The sequence below is a fragment of the Ursus maritimus genome, unplaced genomic scaffold (assembly GCF_017311325.1).
Source record: "Ursus maritimus isolate PB19 unplaced genomic scaffold, ASM1731132v1 scaffold_20, whole genome shotgun sequence".
Taxonomy (NCBI): Eukaryota; Metazoa; Chordata; class Mammalia; order Carnivora; family Ursidae; genus Ursus; species Ursus maritimus.
In genome coordinates this window covers 13,749,361-13,771,004 of record NW_024424453.1, presented here as the reverse complement: position 1 = coordinate 13,771,004, position 21,644 = coordinate 13,749,361, and the positions used below count along the sequence as shown (strand labels likewise).

The 21,644-nt window shown below is 44.3% G+C and overlaps 2 long non-coding RNA genes across 2 annotated transcripts; one reads left to right on the top strand and one right to left on the bottom strand.

The window, feature by feature from the left end:
- The first annotated feature begins 4,724 nt into the window (after positions 1 to 4,724).
- On the top strand, positions 4,725 to 13,830 carry LOC121104262. Its single transcript, XR_005836542.1, has 3 exons — positions 4,725 to 4,845; positions 11,544 to 11,631; positions 13,443 to 13,830. It is a non-coding gene; the product is annotated as an uncharacterized LOC121104262 (long non-coding RNA).
- LOC121104261 lies at positions 12,092 to 15,489 on the bottom strand. The gene is made up of 2 exons (XR_005836541.1): positions 15,242 to 15,489; positions 12,092 to 12,427 (listed from the first exon to the last, which is right to left on the bottom strand). It is a non-coding gene; the product is annotated as an uncharacterized LOC121104261 (long non-coding RNA).
- Between the last annotated feature and the right edge of the window lie 6,155 nt (positions 15,490 to 21,644).

Sequence of the window (21,644 nt, the reverse complement as noted above, 5' to 3'; positions counted from 1 at the left end):
TTCATTCTGAGGGCAGTGGGGATCTGATGAAAAGTTTAAGCAGGATTTTAACATGATCAGAATTGCATTTGAGAAAGCTCACTCTCACTGCTACATGGAAGATGGGTTGGAGGTAGGCAAGACAGAGGGAAGAGAGACCAATAAAGAGTCCCTTGTGATAATCCAGATGAGAGAGGACAGTGGCTTGGACCTAGTTTGTTGCGGAGGGAATAGAGAGCAGTGGGCAGATTTCAGAGGCGTGCCTGTGATGGATGGGCCATGGGAGGTGGTGAGCCACATGGGCACCATATCTTGGGAAGGAATCAAAGACAAAAGATGAGGTCTGAGGAGTAAGGATGGAGATGACGGTAGACATGTTGATGCTAAAGAGCCTTTTGGACGCACACACACATCTTACGCTGACATACCAAATGATGCCTGTTATGGGCTGAGTTGCATTCTCTCCAAATTCACATGTGGAAGCGCTAAACACCAGTACCTCAGAATACGACTGTATTTGGAGATAGGGCCTTTAAAGAGGTGATTAAATTAAAATGAGACTGTTAGGGTGGGCCCTAATCCAATTTGACCGGTGTCCTTATGAGAAGAGGAAATTTGGACCTACAAAGAGATACACACGTTTATCTTGATGACACCTTGATGTTGAAATTCCAGCCTCCAGAGCCATGAGACACTAAATTTGCACTGTTGAAGCCACCTGTTCTGTGGCATTTGTTACGCCAGCCCCAGCAGACTAATACATCAGACAAGTTCATAATTTCCCTCCCTTTCAACTAACTCTTTTTAAATGAAGATATCCACAGGCAGTTGGATGCAGGGGTTGGCAGAGAGGACCTAAAGTTAAGGATTGGAAGTCCTCAGCACACAGACATAATTGGGGCTATGAGAGGGTGGGGTTGCCCACACTGTGTGGCTGGAGAGAGGAGTGCTAGGGCCTAAATGCTGAGAAAGGCCATCATTTCAGCACCAGAGAGACAGAGGAATCCTGATCCCTCATGCCCCGGGAGCCTGGGGAAGGGAGTGATACTTGTGTCTGAGGCTAAGAGGTAGGGCAGGTGAGCCCATAAGCTCAGAGAGCACCTACAGGGAAGTGATCGGAAGGAAGCCAGACATGGCTTACGAGAAACTTGGCAAGGTGGGAAGACATACTGAGAGCAGAATCCAGAGAGGGGCCGAGGAAGAATCTTTTTTAAAAGGAAAACACATGAGACACTTGAGCATGAGACACTGAAAACTGATGAGAAAGGGGCAGGCTCACTGTTCAAGTGAGAGCGGATCATCAGTAGAGCCTGGTCTCCAAGGTCATAGTCGAGGGTCCACCACCCTGGTCAAAAGATGAACCTCGTCCAGGGGGAGGGGAGGGAAGGCAAGGGCCAGCTGCAGATGCAGGAGGTGGAGGGAGCTACCCTTTGGCTGCTTCCTTGCTCTGAGAGCAAGGAGAGGTCACCAGTATGGGGATGCTATTGGCAGGGGGGCATCTTACCACAGATGTGAGGCGCATGGGGACAGTCTCCCTGAGTGCTGCAAACTGTGGAGGGAATGCAGACCCCATGACAAGCCAGACCGTTGCAGGTATGTCACAAACACCATTGAAAATCTGATGGATAAAATTACACTTGTTTTGTGGGTGAGAAATTAGGGATCCAGATGTCAAAATTCTGCCCATAGTTACATGATCTGTAAGTTCGGCAAGCAGGATTTAAACCCAGAATCCTTAAAGCCTTGGCCTATGTCTTCAATATCATGCCCTCCCTACCCCAGGCCAGCTCTAACTGGTGGGCGCCGTGGCGGGCTAATCATTTGTCCACCCTTAAAACCTACTCATGTTTGAAATGTCCTCCAAATTTATTTGGAGGAAGGGTCAATTTCGTGTGCAGGAATTGCAGAGAAGAACCCAGTAGTCCCCAACCTGTATGATCATCTCAGTGCAATGAAAGTCCGCAGGTTAATTGGACCCACTGTTCCTAAGGATGCAGTTCACAGGTCACCTCTAGAATTTGATGCCTGCCTGGCTGGGGCTGGGGGTTGGGGGTAGATTTTGAGGGTGGGAGGAAGTGGAGGACCTCCACACCCTCCCAACCCAGTAGCTTATCAAATTGCAGATGCTTCTTTATTTATAGATGGTTGAGGTTTAAAAGGTAGTTCCTAAATCCATTTGTGTATGGGTCCAAGGAGACTTTCATTAGACAAGCCACCACCACACCAGACGGGTCGTTGTCCCGACACGTAGCTTTGTTTTGGTCTATCTAGAAAAGATTCAGAGGTGAGTCGCATTTGTATTTCTTCCAGCCATGTCCAGGGACCTCCCTAGAAGGAACTCTAGAAAATTCTTCTTTCCACCTGGTAAAATTTCCAATGGCATTTTAGTGCCTTTATGATACTCAGCACTACAGATATGTCTTGGATAGTTGCCTGGCTGAGCTGCCGCCCAGGCCGGCTCTGGCCATACTGTGCCTCAGTTTCTCACAGAATGTCAAATAGTAGACCTGACTTGTTTTGGGTGTGTAGGTGATTCATTGCTGAAATCATGTAAGTCATACAGGCCTCGTGCTGTGAGAACCCATCAGAGCTGCCATAACTATGTTTCTATGAATTACTCATGATTTGTCAAGCCACAGAACATTTAACTTCGGAAATGTTGAGGTGCTGCCTTGACTGTGTCTGAGAAAGTTTTCTTTTCTCACTGTGGAGATTTCCACTGAAGTAAAATCCTTACGGTGCCTTGCTGTTTCTTAGGCCAGTTATGGGAAATTGTAAGTGTTCCAGGCTTAAAAGAAATCAGGCAACAAATAACCAAAAACCCCAGAAAGGGAAATCTAGGGTAGTTGATTAATGCAATCTTAGTGCCTCATAGGAATCTGTATTGTGGAGGGGGCTGGAGCATCATGGGGTGACCAACCCTCTTGTTTTGCCGTGACTGAGGGGTTCCAGTGATGGCAGACCTTCAGGACTGAAACTGGGTGAGTCCTGGGCAAACCAGGAGGAGATGCTCATCTTATTTTTTTTTAAATAAACTTTTTATTATAGACTATGTTAGGAGTTAAACAAAAATTGCAAAGATAGAACAGAGTTCCCATATACCCCAAACCCAGTTTCCCCTACTATTAATATCTTATATGAGTATGGAACACTTGTCACGATTAATAGACCAATATTAACATGTCATTATTAACTAAAGCCCACCTTTTATTTAGATCTTCTCAGTTTTTATCGAAGGTCCTTTTTCTGGTCCAGGATCCTACCCAGGATACCACATGACAATGAGTTGTCACGCCTCCTTAGGGTCCTCTTGGCCATGACATGTCTCAAACTTTCCTTGTTTTTGATGACTTCGACAAATTTGAGTCGGTATTTGATGACTTGACAAATTTGAAGAGGTCAGGTATTTTGACAGATCCCTCAATTGGGATTTGTCTGATGTTTTTCTTATGACGAGCCTGGGTTTGTGAGTTTTGGGGAGTAAGATCACAGAGGGAAAGTGCCATACTCATCATATCTTGTCAAGGACACATACTATCAATTTGTCACTGCTGATGCTAAACTTAATCACCTGCTTTAGGTCGTGTCTGTCAGGTTTCTCAGCTGCAAAGTTACAGATCCTTTCTTCTCACTTTCCGTGCCACGCTTTGAGAAGGAATTCACTGTGGGCTGCTCCCACTTAAGGAGTGGGAGACTGTGCTCCCCCTCTTCAATCAGCAAGTGTTTACATAAATTATTTGCAATTCTTTGTCATGGGAGGTTTGTATATTCCCCCTAATTTATTTATCTGTTGTGTTGCAATTCCCTAATGACAGGTGGTCTTTTCAGATACTTATTTGCCATTTGTATATTTCCTTTGGTCGGTTTTCTGTTCAAATCTTTCCTATTTCTGAGAGCAATCTGGGACTTGAGGCCAGGTGTGTGTGTGTGTGTGTGTGTGTGTGTGTGTCAGTGAAAAAACGTGCCAACCCTAGGTTTCTTCAACTCTGGCTTCTGAGACTTTTCTGGAGGCTCAGCCTACCCAATCCTCAGTCAGATCTGACCAGAGCAGGGTAGAGTTGGGAGGTAGACTCTGGAATAGACATAGGTGTGGTTCAGTTGAAAGCATTTTTCTCAGTTTTCAACTTACTTATATCCCCTGTCGAATACTTCTTGAAATAGACCAGGATCTAAAATATTTCATGATCCCACAAACATCCATTGCTTTTCCCCATCATTTAGAACTAATTTAGGCAGCATCAGCCACAAGACACATAAGCTTTGCAGGACTGTGAAAATATTCTGGTTTCTAGGCATTCCTATTTCACAAAGAGCCTGGAGCAAGGTGGGTTTGGATGGATGTGCGGACACGTGAACAATTCCTTATCTTGAATGCAGTTATTTACTCCTTTTAAAAAAGACAGACCTTAAGGGTTTGGAACCTGAGTTTACGGTCACGAGAGAAAATCAATTCAGGAGAAATGCCACATAGCACTGTCACATACAAAGGGTTGCTTGTGTTCTTTGATGTTTAGGCGTCTCTGGTAATTTCTCTGAGGTTACGAGATAGAAAGACCCTCTTAAAGGTGAAGACCCATTGCTTTCGTAACTTAACAAATGTCGGTGTTTCAAAGGAGATGTCGCTTACCTGTCAGTGGACTAGAATTTTGACAAGCCATCAAATGAAAGCAGTTCATCTGGTGCAGCTGGAGGCGGTGTGACCACTAGGGGTCAGGTGATGTCCTGATAAAGGAGGCAGAGTCTGGGGAGAAAGGAGTGGGGGAGAAGCGAACGGCGGGGAGAAGCCTCTGGGCAGCTTGCATTTTCCGAGAGAGGGGTACGCCGTTCCTGGATAGAACTGAAATGTAACCATTTCAAGCTTTAGCAGTAAGACTTTCTGTTTGTTTGTTTTGTTTTGTTTTTCTGTCTTGAAAGCTAATTCTCTGAAGAGAACCACAGATCTGTCATTTTGCCTATAATTTCTCTTCTCTGCAGATTTTCAAACGTCATTATATTTCTCCCTGGCTAGCCTTGTCTGGCCTTTCCTAATGGACTTAGGGTGTAGCAAATCTCAAGGTTCTATTTCGCACAACATTTTTATTCAGGTGATTTCTGGATAAAATGAAAAAGGGTCAGAGAAGGGAGGGCTTGGGGTGGGGAGAGGAAAGGGGGTAGGATTAAGCAGATCTCTGCAGCCTCATTGGGAGGAGGGATGAGCGGGTGGGTGATGAAGGTGATGTCTTTCCTCCTACCGAGATTGAAGAGCTCCAGGCACCTTTGAGCCCCAGATGCCAGTCCCACTGTCTTCCCACCTGGGGACAATAACAGAGTTCCCTTCCTGGGATATTGCCCCTCCAGATTCTTGTGCCTAGGGCACGCATTGCCACTCTCTCTTTTCTAGTGAGCTCTGATCAGCCCCGGAATGCTTCTCAACCCACTGCTTCAGGCAGTCACTGTAAACTTCACCTCTATTCCAGGTTCGGCAATGCCTAGAACTTGACATTCATCTCTCTTGCCTGTGTGTGTGGGGGGTGGTCATTGTTTGCAATTTTGATGTCTCCGGAACTTTGAGAATCTTCCTTAAAATGTGGTTGAGGTGTTATTGCACAATGGCCAAACCATGGATTAATTTCAGGTGCTGATTGGTTTCCGGCTAAGATGGAGTTTCGGATAATAGTTACAGGTCATGTTGCTAGAGACTTCATCCAGCATCTCCATTTTTGTCATGAGCATATTGTTTGTCCAGAGTAAAAGTCAGACCGACTAACTAAAGTTTACCGAAGAGATGAATCACCTTACTAAGCACTAAGAAACGCAAATTAACATGAGATACCCACTTTTTCCTCATTAGGTGGCAAAAATTAAAAAGGCGAAGAACATACAGTGCTGGTGGGGAGTGGAAAAACAAGCTTCCTCATACATTGTTGCTAAGAAGCTAAATTATTACTATTTTGGGGATGTTTTGTAGCAATGCCTGCTAAAATAGAAAATACATATTTTTACCTCAAATCTCATGTTGGGGAATACATTCTTCAGAAATGGAAGTGTAAGAACATAAAAATAAACAATCAAGGTTGTTGTTGCATACTTTTTAGGGGCAAAACAAAACCTAATTGAGATACTACCTAAATGGGGTATATTTTGGTATAAGTATAAATTGGCATATTCATAATTTCAATTTAAGTGAGTGTAAATGAATGAATTACATCTATATGAATTGTTCTAGAGGCTATCGATGGTAAATTTAATGAAAAAAGGAAACTGTGGATTCTTGAATATAGTATGATGCACTTTTTGTGAGAACAAAAAAGTCGAACTCTCTATGTAGAAATAAATGTACACAGCAGGGTGAAAGGTACAGGAGGGTACCCACTAAGCTTTTGAGCTTTGGGATGTGGGCTGAGAGGAAAGGTGTGTGTGTGCGCGTGTGTGTGTGCACGCGCATGAGGTGGGAATATTATCAGTTTGCTCTTTAGTGCATTTAAAAAATAAGATTCATGTAAATACTTTTATAAAAAATTGGATAAAAAAACATGGTCCCTACAAGGTAAAGGCTATGGACCAAAGTCTTAACAACTAGCTAATGGCCAAGCAGGAGCTACAGTCCAGGTCTGCTGAGCCCAGATCCCCTGTGTTCAATCCCCTGCCCAGGTTGTTGGTAAAAAAAATTTAACTGGCAAAACTCATGACTGCTTCTATTTGATGTTTTCGCCCCTCCCCTCCCTTCTCTATTGAGTAGCCAAGCTAAGAGAATGAGTGCTTTTCATTGTAGCCAGATCCTCTGATGTTGGGTCTCAGGCAGACACTTTCCTTTTGACTGGATAAGTTAATTTCCATGACTAGGTTAGCAATTGAATGGCAATCCCCAGAGTTGCAAGGATTGAGGAGGTGTCTGAAGAGTTATATATTTTCTCATTGTCCAGTCAAGATGTTCTCCTTGATCTGACAATTTTTCAGAAGCTGGCACTTTATTTCATTTCCAGCCTGACATAAAAGTGATTATGTCCTTGGGGTTATAAGAAATATCATCTCACCTGTGACCTCCCTTTCATACTGCAAGCTCTCTAAAGACTTCATGGAACCTACACAGTTTAATTTGGACTTTGCTCAGGCTTCTTTTGGTTAAAGTTATCCTGTGATCTCTTTTGAAATAGTTCATCATTTAATCCAGGAGCAGATTGTCACCCATCAAATGGAACACGTTGCTGTACCCACTTAATTTTTTTTCTTTTTATTCCTGGGAAATACTTTTTCCCCTGACATTCTTTTTTTTTTTTTTTTAAGATTTTATTTATTTATTCAGAGATAGAGACAGCCAGCGAGAGAGGGAACACAAGCAGGGGGAGTGGGAGAGGAAGAAGCAGGCTCATAGCAGAAGAGCCCGATGTGGGGCTCGATCCCATAACGCCGGGATCACGCCCTGAGCCGAAGGCAGACACTTAACCGCTGTGCCACCCAGGCGCCCCGTCCCCTGACATTCTTGACCTCTGTCAACAGTTTGGAAATATACAGTCACAAAGTGTGAACCTGAGCCTGAAGAAATAATGAGGCATTACGGGAGACAGAATAATGTCCTTGCAAAGTGGTCCATATCTAATCCCTGGACCATGTGACTATATTATCTGACGTGGCAAAGGGGACTTTGCAGATGTGATTCAGCCAAGGGCTTTGAGATGTGGAGATTATCCTTTGTTGGAGTGGGCCCAATCTCAGCACATTGGTCTTTAAAAGCAGAAACTCTTTCCTGGCTGTAGTCACAAGGAGATGTGACTATGGAAGAGTGGCCAGAGAAATGCAACATGGCTGGGTTTGGAGATGGAGGAAGGGGCCATGAGCTAAGGAATGCAGGAAACTTCTAGAAGTTGGGAAAGGAAAGAAATCGGATTCTCCTCTAGAACCTCCAGAAGAAACGCAGCTCTGCCAACAACTTGAGACCCATGTCAGACTTCAAGAGGCACAGTAACCCGCATGTGCTACTGTGAGGGTTCTGACTCTGTTCCCCACCATTCTCTTGACTTGTCCCTCCTTCATGTGGAAGTGTCTTCATGCTGACTTTCTCCCATGGTGGCAAGATGATAATCAGTAGCCACCGGGCAATAAGCTTCCTTGTTTACATCTGTGGGACAGAAAAGAAAACCTGTCCCTCAGTCATAAAATAAGGTATCACCTGCAGTCTGATTAGGCCAGTCGGATCACATGTCCACCCCTGGACCAGCCCCGGGATTGCTGGGTTGATGGGTTAAGCCTGGGTTTCTAAACCAGTAGCGAGCAGCAGGGCTGAGAGGGCCATGGTGGTCACACGGAGAAGAGGGAAGAGCCAGCAGAAGAGTGGGAAGTAGAGCTAGACCCTTCACTGTGGCACATTAGGCTCACCCTGCCTCCCAAAGTCCTGTTAGGCGAAATAGTACAGTTCTGTAGTATTCCATCCAGTTGAGTTGGGTTTCTCTATTCCTTGCTGCCCAGAACATTAGCCACGTACTGTCCACATGCACACACACAGGCCCCTCCTGCCCACTTTTTTTCTCTGATGGCACCTGACTGGCTCCTGCAGACTTTTCAGTTGATAACTTTCTAAACCTGACTATATCTGGTAAAAACAGCTTTCCTCCTGAGAACGGGCTCCCCGGCCCAGGGCCAGCCGTGTGTATTGCATGCCTGCTGCCTCTCCCCGCTCCCTCACCCCCAGCTGGCATTGCTAATCGATCACGGCACTCCTTCCTGCTGAAGCCACATGTGGTCTCGCTATGTCCAGCACCGCACTCCAGGCAGCCATGACTGGCTGATTGGAGCTGGCACAGGGGATGGACCCAATTTGGCATATTAGTGTAACTAGACATAGTCTTTTTTTTTTCCTTTTTAAGTAGTTGCTTTGCCTTGTCAGTTTGTATTGAGATAATGACCAATTGCAACTCTCAGGCCTCCCTCACTTGTCTGTCTCTGCATTTCCCTACGCCTGGGCTTGGCATGGCCTGTTGGTGGCCAGCCAGAAGCACCAGGACCTAGACTGTTAGCATTCATACACGAACCGCCACTGCTGTGCCATCTCAGTTTGAAATGTTCTTTAGGGTTAATTTCCCTATTAAAATACTTCATAGTTTTGGGGGGGTGCCTGGGTGCCTTAGTCCATTAAGCATCTGCCTTCAGCTTAGGTCATGGGATGGAGCCCGGAGTCAGGCTCCCTGCTCAGTGGGGAGTCTGCTTCTCCCTGTTCCTCTCCCTCTGCCCCTCCCCAGCTCATGCTCGCTCTTTCTCCCTTTCTCAAAAGTAAATAAAGTCTTTTAAAAAAAATAAAATACTTTATAGTTTTGTGGTATCGTTTGCATTTTATAAAGGGACTATAATTCACTACAATTCCAGGTTGGGGGAGTGTTTCTTCCTTAGAGAAAAAGTATCAGGAGCCACGTGGCGGGTTGGCCACTTATCAAGCTGCATGGCTTTGGAAAGAAGGCTTCCTCAGAGAAGGCGGAAACTGAAGAGCAGGCTTGGTGTTGTGGGAACCATGTGGACAACGACAGTGATGGCAGTCCTAACGGTTGCTTCGAGGTGGGCTCTTTGGCAGGGAGATGCACCAAAAGAGGCCTCTTAAAGACTAGTCCTGCTGTCCTGTGCACTAGAATTCCCCTTTTCTTGCCTCCTCACAGGACCTGTGGCAGTGATTTCCACTTTTCTCTCATTCCACCTAGAAGTAAACTTGGGTTTCTTCCGGATGCACCTCCATGCTATTCTGCCCTAAGGCAGGGACATGGAGGCCCAATTTTATGTAGGTTACCGTTTGTTTTATGGTGTTATCTTTTGTGTATTTGAGCCTTTTTATTCTATTTGCGTCTTAATAGTCATGGCTTGCTTTTGAAGGATGCCAGAATATGCCACCCAAGAATATGCATAAGAATGTTTTGAGCTGAAGGCAATTGAGAAGAAGCAGATACAAGAAAAGCTCTCTGCCCTCTGCCATTTGCCTAGAAACCACGCCAGATGAACCTACATAGCAACCTTACTAACCAGCCCTATGTTCCATTCGTTCCCTATACCCTTACCTTCCCACACGTGCCACCCTAGAAACTCCAAGCTTTTCCTTTGCCTTGTTAACTCTTTAAAAATTTATTTTCCTTTGTATTTATAAGATGCCATATAAGCTTGAGTTCTAATCAATATTTTGAGTTACTCACTGCTGAGTACTCTTGTGTGTATGCACAATGCACGTTCATACACTTCTCTTTATTTTTCTCTTGTTAATCTGTCTTTTGTCAGACTTATTTGAAGGGTCTAGCCAGAACACCTAGGAAGATGGAGGGGAAAAGTTACGTTTTCCTCCCCTGTACTTTTCTTGTCTTATAGGAACTTCTTTTTAGATCACTCTGTCATTTTCCTTAGCTTATATTTATTTCATCTCATTTTCTCTCATTGCTTTTACTTCTGTTCCCCCCCCCTGTTTTATTATAGTTTTTTTCCTTTTTATGATTTTTAACCATCATTTACATTTCTTTTATTTACTGCTTTTTAGAATTTTTTATTGTTAAGGTTCACCTCTCTTGGCTTACTCAGTGATAAGCAGCAAGGGGTAGCGCTAAGGCATCTTGACCTTGAACAACACTTGAATTCCTCCTGACAGTCTTAACATGTTCTCCATCAGCCTCATTTAGACTTTGATCAGAAAAATCCAGGAAACATGAATTCCTCCCCAGCTGCAATAGTGAAGATTGGTATAAGTGCATGTCAAATTCTGGAACGGAGTTTCCTTATCAGATCAAGCATCCTTCTCTCATTTTGTGAGGAATTAACTTAGGTATTTACAAGAAGGTTGCATTCACAGGTGGGAACTCAAGTCACGAGTACAGAAACAAAAGGAAAAAGCTGGGGCTATGGAACTGGCCAGCTCACTGGGACAAGGAAACAGCTGGAAGTTTACACCCTGGCCCTGGGCACATTCCAGCAATATTGGACATCAGCCTGACAGCCCCGTGACCAACTCCAGGCCCCACGGGACAGTTACCTGGAGCTGCTGGCCATTTTCTGCTTAGATATGGGTTGGCCCAGGGCCTGGGCCCATTTAGCTTGTGGGTGAAGGAGCCAGCAGAAGCTGAGACGTTTATCTCCTCCCTGCTCAGAAAGGAGCATGTTTCCAGGAGGTGATTCTGTTTTGCCCTTTTCTGCCTTGTCATGGGCAGTGGCTGCCTGGTTACATGACAAGAAGGGAATGTGGCTGCTGGCAACTTACACTTTGTAAATAACAGGAATGCCTGTGCGTGAGAAGCTGATTTCTTACATGGACTTAAAACTAAAAGTAGGGGGACACATTCTTCCTTGGGAATGTGCTACTTTTGTTGAAAACACTTTGAAAAGTTTTTTTCTGTTCTCTGTAATCTGGACCGACATTAGCTGGCACCCTCCTACACAGTCAGTCAACAACTGCTCCCCTCTTGTTCACCTTTGATAACAGACATTTTTGCTATCTTTTACTTTGTCATCTGAAGAAGAAGGGATGTTGGCCAAAGGACTAGCTTATTCAGCTTTTTGTGCCAAATTTTATTAAAAAATGAGGTGATCAAAATTAAATGCAAAACCTTACTGTGCCTCTTGGTCTCCAGATCTGCCTGCCTGAGGATGGCTGAGTCTCCATTGCTCTGTGCTCATCCCCAACAGTGGACCTTGTGGGGATTCCCTTCGTCTTTGTGTGTAAGAAGTTTGAAACATACTGTAAATACCTTGGGCCATAGTGAACTAAAGAGAATGAAACTTGAGAAGCACCACAGTGTTGCTGGCTGCCTGCCACCGCAATCCAGCTTCTCTCCCAGGGACTCACTCCTGCCTCACATAAAGCCAGACAGCTTCCATTTCTTCTGTTGTCTCTGCTGCCGGGTTTATAAACCTAGAAAGCTGTGTTAAATACAGTGGCTCGTCGTCATTTTGGGAGTGATGCACTTTTTGAGGATTTGATGAAAACCTTTCCCCAGAGAAGTTCACAAAATGTATGAACATTCCAAATGCTGCCTAGCATTTCAGGCTCTTCCCTGACCCTTGAAGCACATCCTGTGACCTCAGGTTAAGAATCATTAACAAGGTCGAGGCTATGGCATAATGTTAATTTTCTTGGGTAGTCTGTTAGTCAGGGTTGACCAGAGACACAGAAGAGTAGGGATATGTCTGAAGACATTTATTGCGCTGAATTGGCTTATGTGATGGTGAGGGGCTAGCGAGGCGAATGCTATAGAATGAATGCTTGTCTCCCTTCAAGATTTATATGTTGAAACCCCAAGGTGATGGTATTTGAAGGTGGGGCCTTTGGGAGGTGATGAGGTCATGATGGTATTGCCCTCATGAATGGGAGCGGAGTATCCAGAGAGGGCCCCTTGTTTCTCTACCGTGCGTCCAGGGATGCAGCAAGAAGGTGGTTGTCTGTGAACCAGAAAGCAGGCTCTTACAACTCACCAAATCTCTGGTGCTTTGATCTCGGACTTCCCAGCCTCCAGAACTGTGAGAATAAATATTTTTTAGTTAAGCCACCCATTTTATGGTCTTTTTGTTATAGCAGCCCAAACAGACAAAGATAGCAAGACTAGAATCTATATGGCAGGCCATCGGGAAGGGCAGGCTGAAACCCTTGGGTGTGGGGAGAAGCTGTCTGCAGGTGGAATTCCTGCTTCCAAGAAAGCCCTAGCTCTCTTCCTAGGGCCTTTCAACTGACTGAACTGATCCTACGAGATTAGCTAGGATCTCAACTGACTATGGATGTTAGTCCTATCTGTAAATTGGCTTCACAGCAGCACCCAGGTCTGCATTCGATTGAGTTACCTGGGGACTGTAGCCTAGCCAAGCTGACACATAAACCTGACCATCACGAGTGTGAGGCTACTATGGTTATGTAAAAAAAATCTTTGCTCTTAGAAGATGCATGTTGAAATATTTAAGGTGAGGTATCATGATGTGTACAACTTATGCTCACTTAGTTTACAAAACCTACATTAAGAAAGAGCAAATATGGCAAAAGGGCAGAAATTGTGCAATGTAGATGGAGGGTATATGAGAGTTCACTGTATTATCCTTTCAATTTTTCTGTATGTTTGAAAGTTTTCATAGTGAGGCTTATGACCTAAAGCAGCCCCACTCTCCTGGCTGGCACAGTGACCACTGGCGCATAGCATGTGCTCAGTAATTATTGCGTGAATTAAATTGAACGAAAGGCAGCATTTCACTCACAACCAGAGAAGTCAGCAAGATAATGTGGCCAGGGTTGTAATAGTAAGAGATCTTTTCCTGCACATCCACTACCGTGTGTTCAGAAAATTCCATTGATAAATAACTAATAGTGAAGGCATTTCTTGAGGTGCATGGAGGCTGCGTGATATAGTGAAGGAAATACTAAAATAGGAGGCAGGAGTTCTCTCTGAGTTATAATTATAAGCTGTGTGACTTTGGGCAAATTGCTTTCCGACTCTGAACCTATTTCCTCATCTGAAAATGGAGATTATTATCTCTGCTTTTTTCAGGATTGTTCTGAGGAAGCAATTCAATAATGAGTCTACAAGTGCCCTGTAAGCGGCAAATGTGCAGAGCGGTCCTGCCGCCCGCTACTGCCTGCAGAAGCTGGAGCGCATCCTTCCCCGTGCAACATCTCTGACTCAAGAAGGGTCTTGTAATTGATGGCACGTCAGAGTTTAATTGGTAGCATTTTTTTCTTTCTTATCGGTGCTTAAATAATAGTGGCATCTTAGATTCGATGACATATGTGACTGGATAGTATCGGTCAATGATTTAAACCCTTTAAGCCTCATCTTTTCCCTCTGCTTTGGGGATAAAAGTATTTTAAGTGGTTGCTATGATTAAATAAGCTTAACTCTGCGGAGCACTTAGCGTTTAATAAAGAGTAGTGCAAAATAGTATTATTGTACAAATGTAAGTGATTACTACCTGGTGTAGAACTTACATAGTCTCTAAAGATCCTACCCGTAAATTCCACCTTTGCCACCCCCATTATTAAAGAAGAAAAGAACTAGAACCTTAACAAGTTTACTTTGGAACAAATGACCCCAAATGAAATCAAGGCGATTGCTTTGAGTGTTCGAGCTAAAGAAACCGGAATATAGGGTGTCAGGACAGTGAGCCCTTTTTGCGCTTCTGGGGTCCCGGAACCCGGGTTGGTAAACACATTACCTGCAGTAGAGGCTTTTTTTGTGTGTTGACCTGCAAGGAGGGGATTTAATTTGCGTGATCCCTCCTGCGTGGGAGGTGTGTGAATCCCCAGCCCCTGCAGCCTGTGTGAAGTGCCTCCAACCAAAAGGCACAAATCAAATCCTGCTGCAGACACTCCAGCCTTCCCGTCTCAGCCAGTGCCCCTGCACACGGTTTGGGGGGCAGAGAGAGGGAGGAAAAGCATCTAGCAGGAAAGCAAAGCCTGAAGAAGGTCGTCCTGGGCGGCTGTCAAGAACCACTCATTCACCTGTAGGAGTGGAGTCTTTGTAGACATGGGGGAAGATGGCAATGGGACCCTTGGAAAGGAGTCTAGAGTGCCAGCGTTTCTTCTTAATCAGCACTTCCCTGGCTCTCTCTTGTCACGTGACTTTCTACTACCCTGTTCTACTCCCCCCCCCCCCCCTTAGCTGTTTCCTCTCTCAGCAACTGCAAGTTTCCTATTCACGGTAGTTTTAGGTCTTTCTATTTGTTACCCTTATAGCGCTAGCTCTGAGATTTTAAAAGTCTTCCTTTTTTTTTTAAAAAAAGATTTTATTTATTTATTCGACAGAGATAGACAGCCAGCGAGAGAGGGAACACAAGCAGGGGAAGCGGGATGGGAAGAAGCAGGCTCATAGCGGAGGAGCCTGACGTGGGGCTCGATCCCATAATGCCGGGATCACGCCCTGAGCCGAAGGCAGACGCTTAACCGCTGTGCCACCCAGGCGCCCCAAAAGTCTTCCTTTTGAAATAATTTCACTTACAAAAAAAAAAAGTTGCAAAAAAAATAATACAGAAAATTCCCATATACCCTTCACATAGCTTCTCCAAATAGGAACATCCTAATAACCAAATGTTTTAAAAGATAAAAAAAAAAAAAATTGATAGACAGTGCATTCATCAGGATCAAAATGAAAATAATCTGAAATCACACATTGAGAAGTCTCATTCTCACCCTGTCCTTATCCATACTGTTCTCATTGTCCCCTCTTCTTTGACAGGCAACTATAAATGCTGCTTTGGCAGTCTTTCAGGGTTTTTAAGGCAAACATTAGCAAATATGTACATTTCCCCTTTCTTACACAAATGGCAAGACTATGTACAGCTGGCTTCTCACCTAACATTATGTCCCAGAGATGTTTCCATTTCATCATTTACCATCTGCATTTGGTTATCAGCTATGTAATTTTCCATTCTGTGGATATCTTGGTTCGTTCAGGCTGTTATCACTATCACAGCAGACATTTATTTCTCAGACGTTTAGTTCTGGAGGCGGAGAGCCTGAGATCAGGGTGCTGGCATGTGCAGGTGAGGGCTCCTTCCAGGTCACAGGCTTCTCCTTATATCCCCAGGTGGAAGGGGGAATGGAAGTCTCTCAGCTTCTTTTATAAGGGCACTAATCCCTTTCCCAAGGGCTCCTCCAAAGCACCCCCAAAAGCTTCACCTCCTAATACTGTCATCCTGGGTACTAGGATTTCAACATATGAATTGGAGGGATACATTCACATCATAGCAGTGGATGTCCCTCAATTGACAGAAGCTACTGTTTGGCAATTTTGTTATTACTTGCAGTCCAATTCATCCTAAGTGATACGCCAGTCCACAGAGGGCAGAGGGTGAAGGAGAAGACCTAGCAAACCTCTTTAGTGGCAGAATGACTCTCACTGAGCACATGCACTGCAAAGCTTCGAGTGATCTGGATTGTGATTTCTAATTTAATTGCTGTGGGCAGGATATGAGGCGAAGGAAGGTACTAGAAGCACAAAAGGAAACCAGGCCTTATTGTTGATCCTTTGGAATCTGAGCACAAAGGAATGGGCTAGCATGTTGCACTGTAACTGACACTTTAATATTTTCTCATAAAGGAGAGTTCTGAATTCCTATAAAGGACACCCGGATACAGAATGAAGGGAGTGGGATCTAGTCCTATAGAACAACAGATTTCTCAGAGAAAAATGCGGTGGCCTCCTACTGCCTCAGGATCAGACTCCCAAAGTAGCAAGATACTGGGCAGGACTTTTCCTTGGTGTGGGAATTGGTGGCCAGGGCCGAAGCTAAAGACATCGGAGCCTTATATTCCCCACGTTCTGCAGATAAAGATGCCAAGGAACTGGTAAAAATTAGGGCCAGTCACCAGCTAACCCTAGCCATCACCTCAGTGCTCCTCTCCATCCAGTTGGCAGGGGGGTAGGTGGGGGGGGGGAGGAGCAGTGGAGAAAGCCATGTATTGCTGTTGTGAGCCATCAGTTTATGGGAGTGGGAGGGTGCTGTGGCTCTTCCTACTCAACTGTAAAGTCAAGGGAAGGGATCCCAAGGGGGGTCACTCATAAAGATGGGGATCCTGCAGGAAGGTGGATGGTCATTGTATTAGTTTTTTACTACTACTTTAATAAATTATTACACATTTAGTGGCTTAAAACAACACGAGGTTATTCTTATACATCTTTGGAAGTCTGAGTCAATCTCGGTGAGTTAAGTCAAGGGGTAGGCAGGGCTCCATTTTTTCTCACCCTGATTCACCCTGGTTCCGTCTTGACATGACCTTCTCCTAACTTTGACCTTCTCATTGGGACCAGGGTGATTACATTGGGTTTACCTGGATAATCCAGGATAATCTCTTTATCTCAAGATCCTTAATTTAACTATATCCGCCAAATCTCTTTCACCACGTAAAGTAACATATTCACAGCTTCGATGGGATAGGACATGGACATCTAGGGAGCCATTATTCAGCCAATCACTGTCTGAGGTCCTTGATTAGACATTGAGTTTGGCACTGGACGTGTTGAACTGCCCTCCGCCTACCCAAGCAGGGCAAAAGAGAATTGGAGAGGGATGGTGGGACTGCGGAGAGGGTGGAGTGGGGATAGGGGGACGGATGTCACTGACCGTTTAGAGGAGGATGAGAGAGTTCCCAGGGGGTCCAGAGAGTTGCCCGCCAGGTGAGGGGGGCCCCCAGAAGTGAGAGGCTCTGCACAGAGTTGCCAGGGGCCTGGCTGCCCCAGGGCAGGAGCTGAGGGATCAGATGAGGTGAGTCAGGAGCCGGATCTCCATCACGGATGTCTATGGGGGAGCAGGAGAACGCACAGACCACCACCTTGCCTCATGCCAACCCCTGCAGTCACAGCCTGGTTAGTTATTTGGAAGGGAAAAGCTTTGCTTCAAACATAAATGGCGAGGTATAAGCTGCATGGACTTTTTTTTTTTTTGAACAATTTTTTAAAAGATTTTATCTATTTGAGAGGGAGATAAAGTAAGCATGAGAGGGGGAGAGTCAGAGGGAGAAGCAAACTCCCCACTGAGCACGGAGCCCGATGCGGAACTCGATTCCAGGACCCTGGGATCATGACCTGAGCCGAAGGCAGACGCTTCACCGACTAAGCCACCCAGGTGCCCTGCATGGGCTTTTTAATAACTTCAGATAACCAGAAAGCCAGCGCTGCCCGGTGGCAGAAGAGTTAACACTTGGCAGCTGGGGTTCAGAGGCGAAAACCCCACAACTATTTGACGTTTGTGCGACTAGCAATGGCACACTCCTCTGTACCCTGGTTAGGTTTCTTCACGTCAGGGCCGGACTCCAGTGAGGGAATGAAGGATGGTGAAGAGAGTAAGTCACAGCAACCACCTTCCCTAGACTCAGGCTCATGGCACTTGCAGGTTCCCCCTCCAGACCCACAGTTCTGTGTGGTTGTCAGCATGGCTGCAGAGAGTGGGGCCCACTTCTGGCAGAAATAGAGAAAAGGATTTCCGCTTTAAGGGTGATCAATGAGCACTTTTTTTTTTTTTTAAGATTTTATTTATTTATTTGACAGAGATAGAGCCAGCAAGAGAGGGAACACAAGCAGGGGGAGCTGGAGAGGAAGAAGCAGGCTCATAGCGGAGGAGCCTGATGGGGGGCTCGATCCCAGAATGCCAGGATCACGCCCTGAGCCGAAGGCAGACGCTTAACCGCTGTGCCACCCAGGCGCCCCTCAATGAGCACTTCTTAAACACCTGTTCTTTCTGGAGGGAACCCCAACGGAGCCTCAAACTTGCCTGGAAGGAGGCATTTGAAGATGATCACCCAGCTTACTCCCCGACTCCCTCTTCCACACCCATGACTCCAGTTCTTACCTCCCGTGGAGAGAGTTCCACAGGAGGCCCCGGAGCAGCACTGTGAGGAGGATGGGTTTTAGGGGCAGACAACCCTGGCTTCTGATCCTAGTTTGTCACTACGAGGTGTGTCAGCATCAGCATTCTTCACCTTTTATGCCAATATACCAAACCCAGGTGGGCAAAGCGCAAACATCTCTTGGTAGATGTGGGGTACTCTTTGATATTTGGGGCAGTGGGGAACATGACGTGAACCACTGCAACATCACTGCTGAGTTGTAAGGAAAAGAGGTCTCAGGCTGACTGCTGCTCCACATAGGCGTTTCTAGCAAGTAAGTATGGATCACGCACACTCCCTGTTCAGTAAGCTTGATGGAATCCCAGCTCTGGATTCCTCCTAATGGGTGCCTCGCATAAAAGTTTCATCTGAGACAAATGCAGCTCTGTTCTAGTGGCAGGCAACCAGGACTCCTCTGGAATCAGCAGGTGGGTGCAGGACCTTTTACAAGGCCTGATTAGCCTTAGGGGTCATTGACAAGGGTTGAGTTTCTTGTGCACCATTCACGCAAGTGGATTCTTTATTTTAGTTACCCATACTTGTTGAGCAAACTGTTAAATTTACTAATGGAAACTCATTTCATTGTCCATTATGCTAATGAAAAAACTTCAAGTGCTGGTTAGAGATAAAAATAGCTGAGGAGCTTATAGTAGCCCCCTCTGGAGTGGGGCCTTTTGATTAAATGCCAGCAAACCACCCCTGGAGTGTATATTCCTGATTAGGGCATGACTGTTGCAAGGGTGTAGCCTAAACTAACACACGCATTTATAGCACACTCTATGTTGAACTCTTTTAAAGCCCTCTGCAGAAGACACGATACCTCTCACACCTTAGTTTCCTCTTCTATAAAATGGGAATAGTAATGCTTATTTCACACAGGTGACGCCAGTCTATTAAATGATGAGAAAGCTTAGTCTAGTGTCTGGTAAGTAATAATGGCTCAGAAAGTGTTAACTGATATTATTGTTATTTTTTTTGCTTTGATACAATCAAGCAAACTTCTTTAAAAAAACTGTACCCATTGAACACTTGGAGGTTGACATCTAAAATTTTAATTAACAGATTTACATAATAGCAAAGGATAGTCTCTGTGGTATGTAGCAATTATTACTTGTAATTAAAAGTGATATATTGATCTTTTAAATCTATCCAATGGAATCTAAATACTGCAATGATTTGATCCCCATTATCCTTATTTTATTTTTATTTTTTTTAGAGAGAGAGAGGAGAAGGAGAGAGAGAGAGGGAGAGAATCTTAAGCAGGCTCCATGATGCAAGGCTCGATCTTGAGACCCTGAGATCATGACCTGAGCCAAAATCAAGAGTCAGGTGCTTAACCGACTGAGCCACCCAGGCAACCCCTGCCCAGTGTCCTTATTTTAAAAACACATGAACAATCTTTTCTTTCCTATAGAAGCTCTTCTGCAACATTTATAGCAGGACATTTTATTTCTTTACTTTTTCTCCTTGAACTTGTATTTCCATTCCACTTACCCTATAAAATTTTATTCTAACATATTTTTATGCTTAAAAGTCTTTTATTGATTGCCCTGTTGTATTTTCTGCAACAAATTTATGTATGTAAATAAAAGTTTTATAATTCATTTTATTTCCTGTTACCTTAAGGCTCTAAATGTCAAAATCATTATTTAGATTGGGTTATCATTACAGTCATTTTTTAGTGTGGAGTTAATAAAAATAATATAAATGTATTATAAATTTTGATAAACATGTACTAAAGAAAAATTAAACTTGTCTCAGAAATAAACAATATGATTTGAAAAATTAATTCATATATCTGGATGAATATTGTTTAGTTCTAGAATGAGACAAGGTTTATCATCAATTATTTCCCAGTTTTATTTTTATTGATATAAGAAGCGAGAACATTCATTCATGTATGTAAGTAGATGGGAGAGGAAGGAGTCTTGCTATAGCAGTGGCATTCAATTCAATGAACTCTGCACATTTCAAGACATTATGACAACTCCTGAGAAGTAACTTGTAAGCTAGATAACGAAAGCAGAGAGGTTATTTTTTAAATCACGAGGAGCTGATAGAATTGACTTATTCACCCCACTTGGCAAGGAACCATGATTAGTCAAGGTATTTGCTAAAGGCAACTGGAACGTGAAAGATAGGAAGGTTAGTTCATGCCCAGTTGCAAAAATGTAATAGCTATGGGTGGGACAGTCAGTTAAATGTCCAACTCTTGGTTCCGGCTTAGTTCTGATCTCAGGGTCTTGGGGTGAGCCCCCCACCCCGACTCCATTGGCTCCACGCTGAGCATAGAGTCTGCTTGGGTTTCTCTCTCCCTCCTCCTCTGCCCCTCCCCCATGCATGCGGGCTCTCTCTCTCTGAAAAATCTTTTTTAAAAAAAGAAAAATGAAATTTTACTCTAATTAAAATAAATATTTCACGATATATAATAAAATGTTTTAACTAGACTGTTAACAATATACTGACCCTAAGAAAATGTTATCCAGGAGTGCCTGTGTGGTGTGGTTGGTTAAGCCTCCAACTCTTGGTTTCGGCTCAGGTCTGATCTCGGGGTGGTGAGATTGAGACCCACGTGGGGCTCTGCACTCAGCACAGAGTCTGCTTAAGACTTTCTCTCCTTCTCCCTCTGCCCCCACCCCTGCACTCTCTTTCTAAAATCAATCAATCAATCAATGTTTAAAAAAAAAAGGAAATGTTATCTAAAGGTTAATTCCAGTGTGTCTTAAAAATCTGACTAAGCTAGAAAATATTCTTGTTACATGTAAAAGAATCAGCATCACGAAACTTCACCACTTTGGCTGCTCACAGTTGCTTTTCTTTCCAGCTAATGACATGTTCTAGGGATGAGTATTGAGAATAGCAGAAAATATTTGCTTGTGTTTAAATACATGAGGAAAAGTTATTTTTAGCATCCAGAAAGTCTAATTGATGATCTCTTTGCTTTGCCTCAATGAAATTCTCCCTTAGATGATTCATTCTTTGAAAATAGGCTCATTTAAAGGGGAGAAAAAAAGGATGAGATATGAACAAAGAGTCCACAGAAAAAGAATTGCAAATTGCTTATAATCTTAAGAAAAAAATGTTTTGCTTCATTCAAAACAAAAACGGAGATGCAAGTAAAACCCGAGGGACATGAAAATCCTGGCGAGTTGAGAGGCTGGGGCCTGGGTTGTGCGATGGCTCAGTAGGTGATGAGCATGGGCCATGAGATTCAGAGCTGGGGGTTCAGGGAAGAGAGAGGGGCCCTGGCTTCACAGTTGCTTTGATGAATTAAGAGGACACACATGCCAAGATCTAGATGTGGGACAGTGGCCACCCCTTGAGATAGATGGCTGAAAACAAAACTCAAGACAAGGAAAAAAAAAAAAAG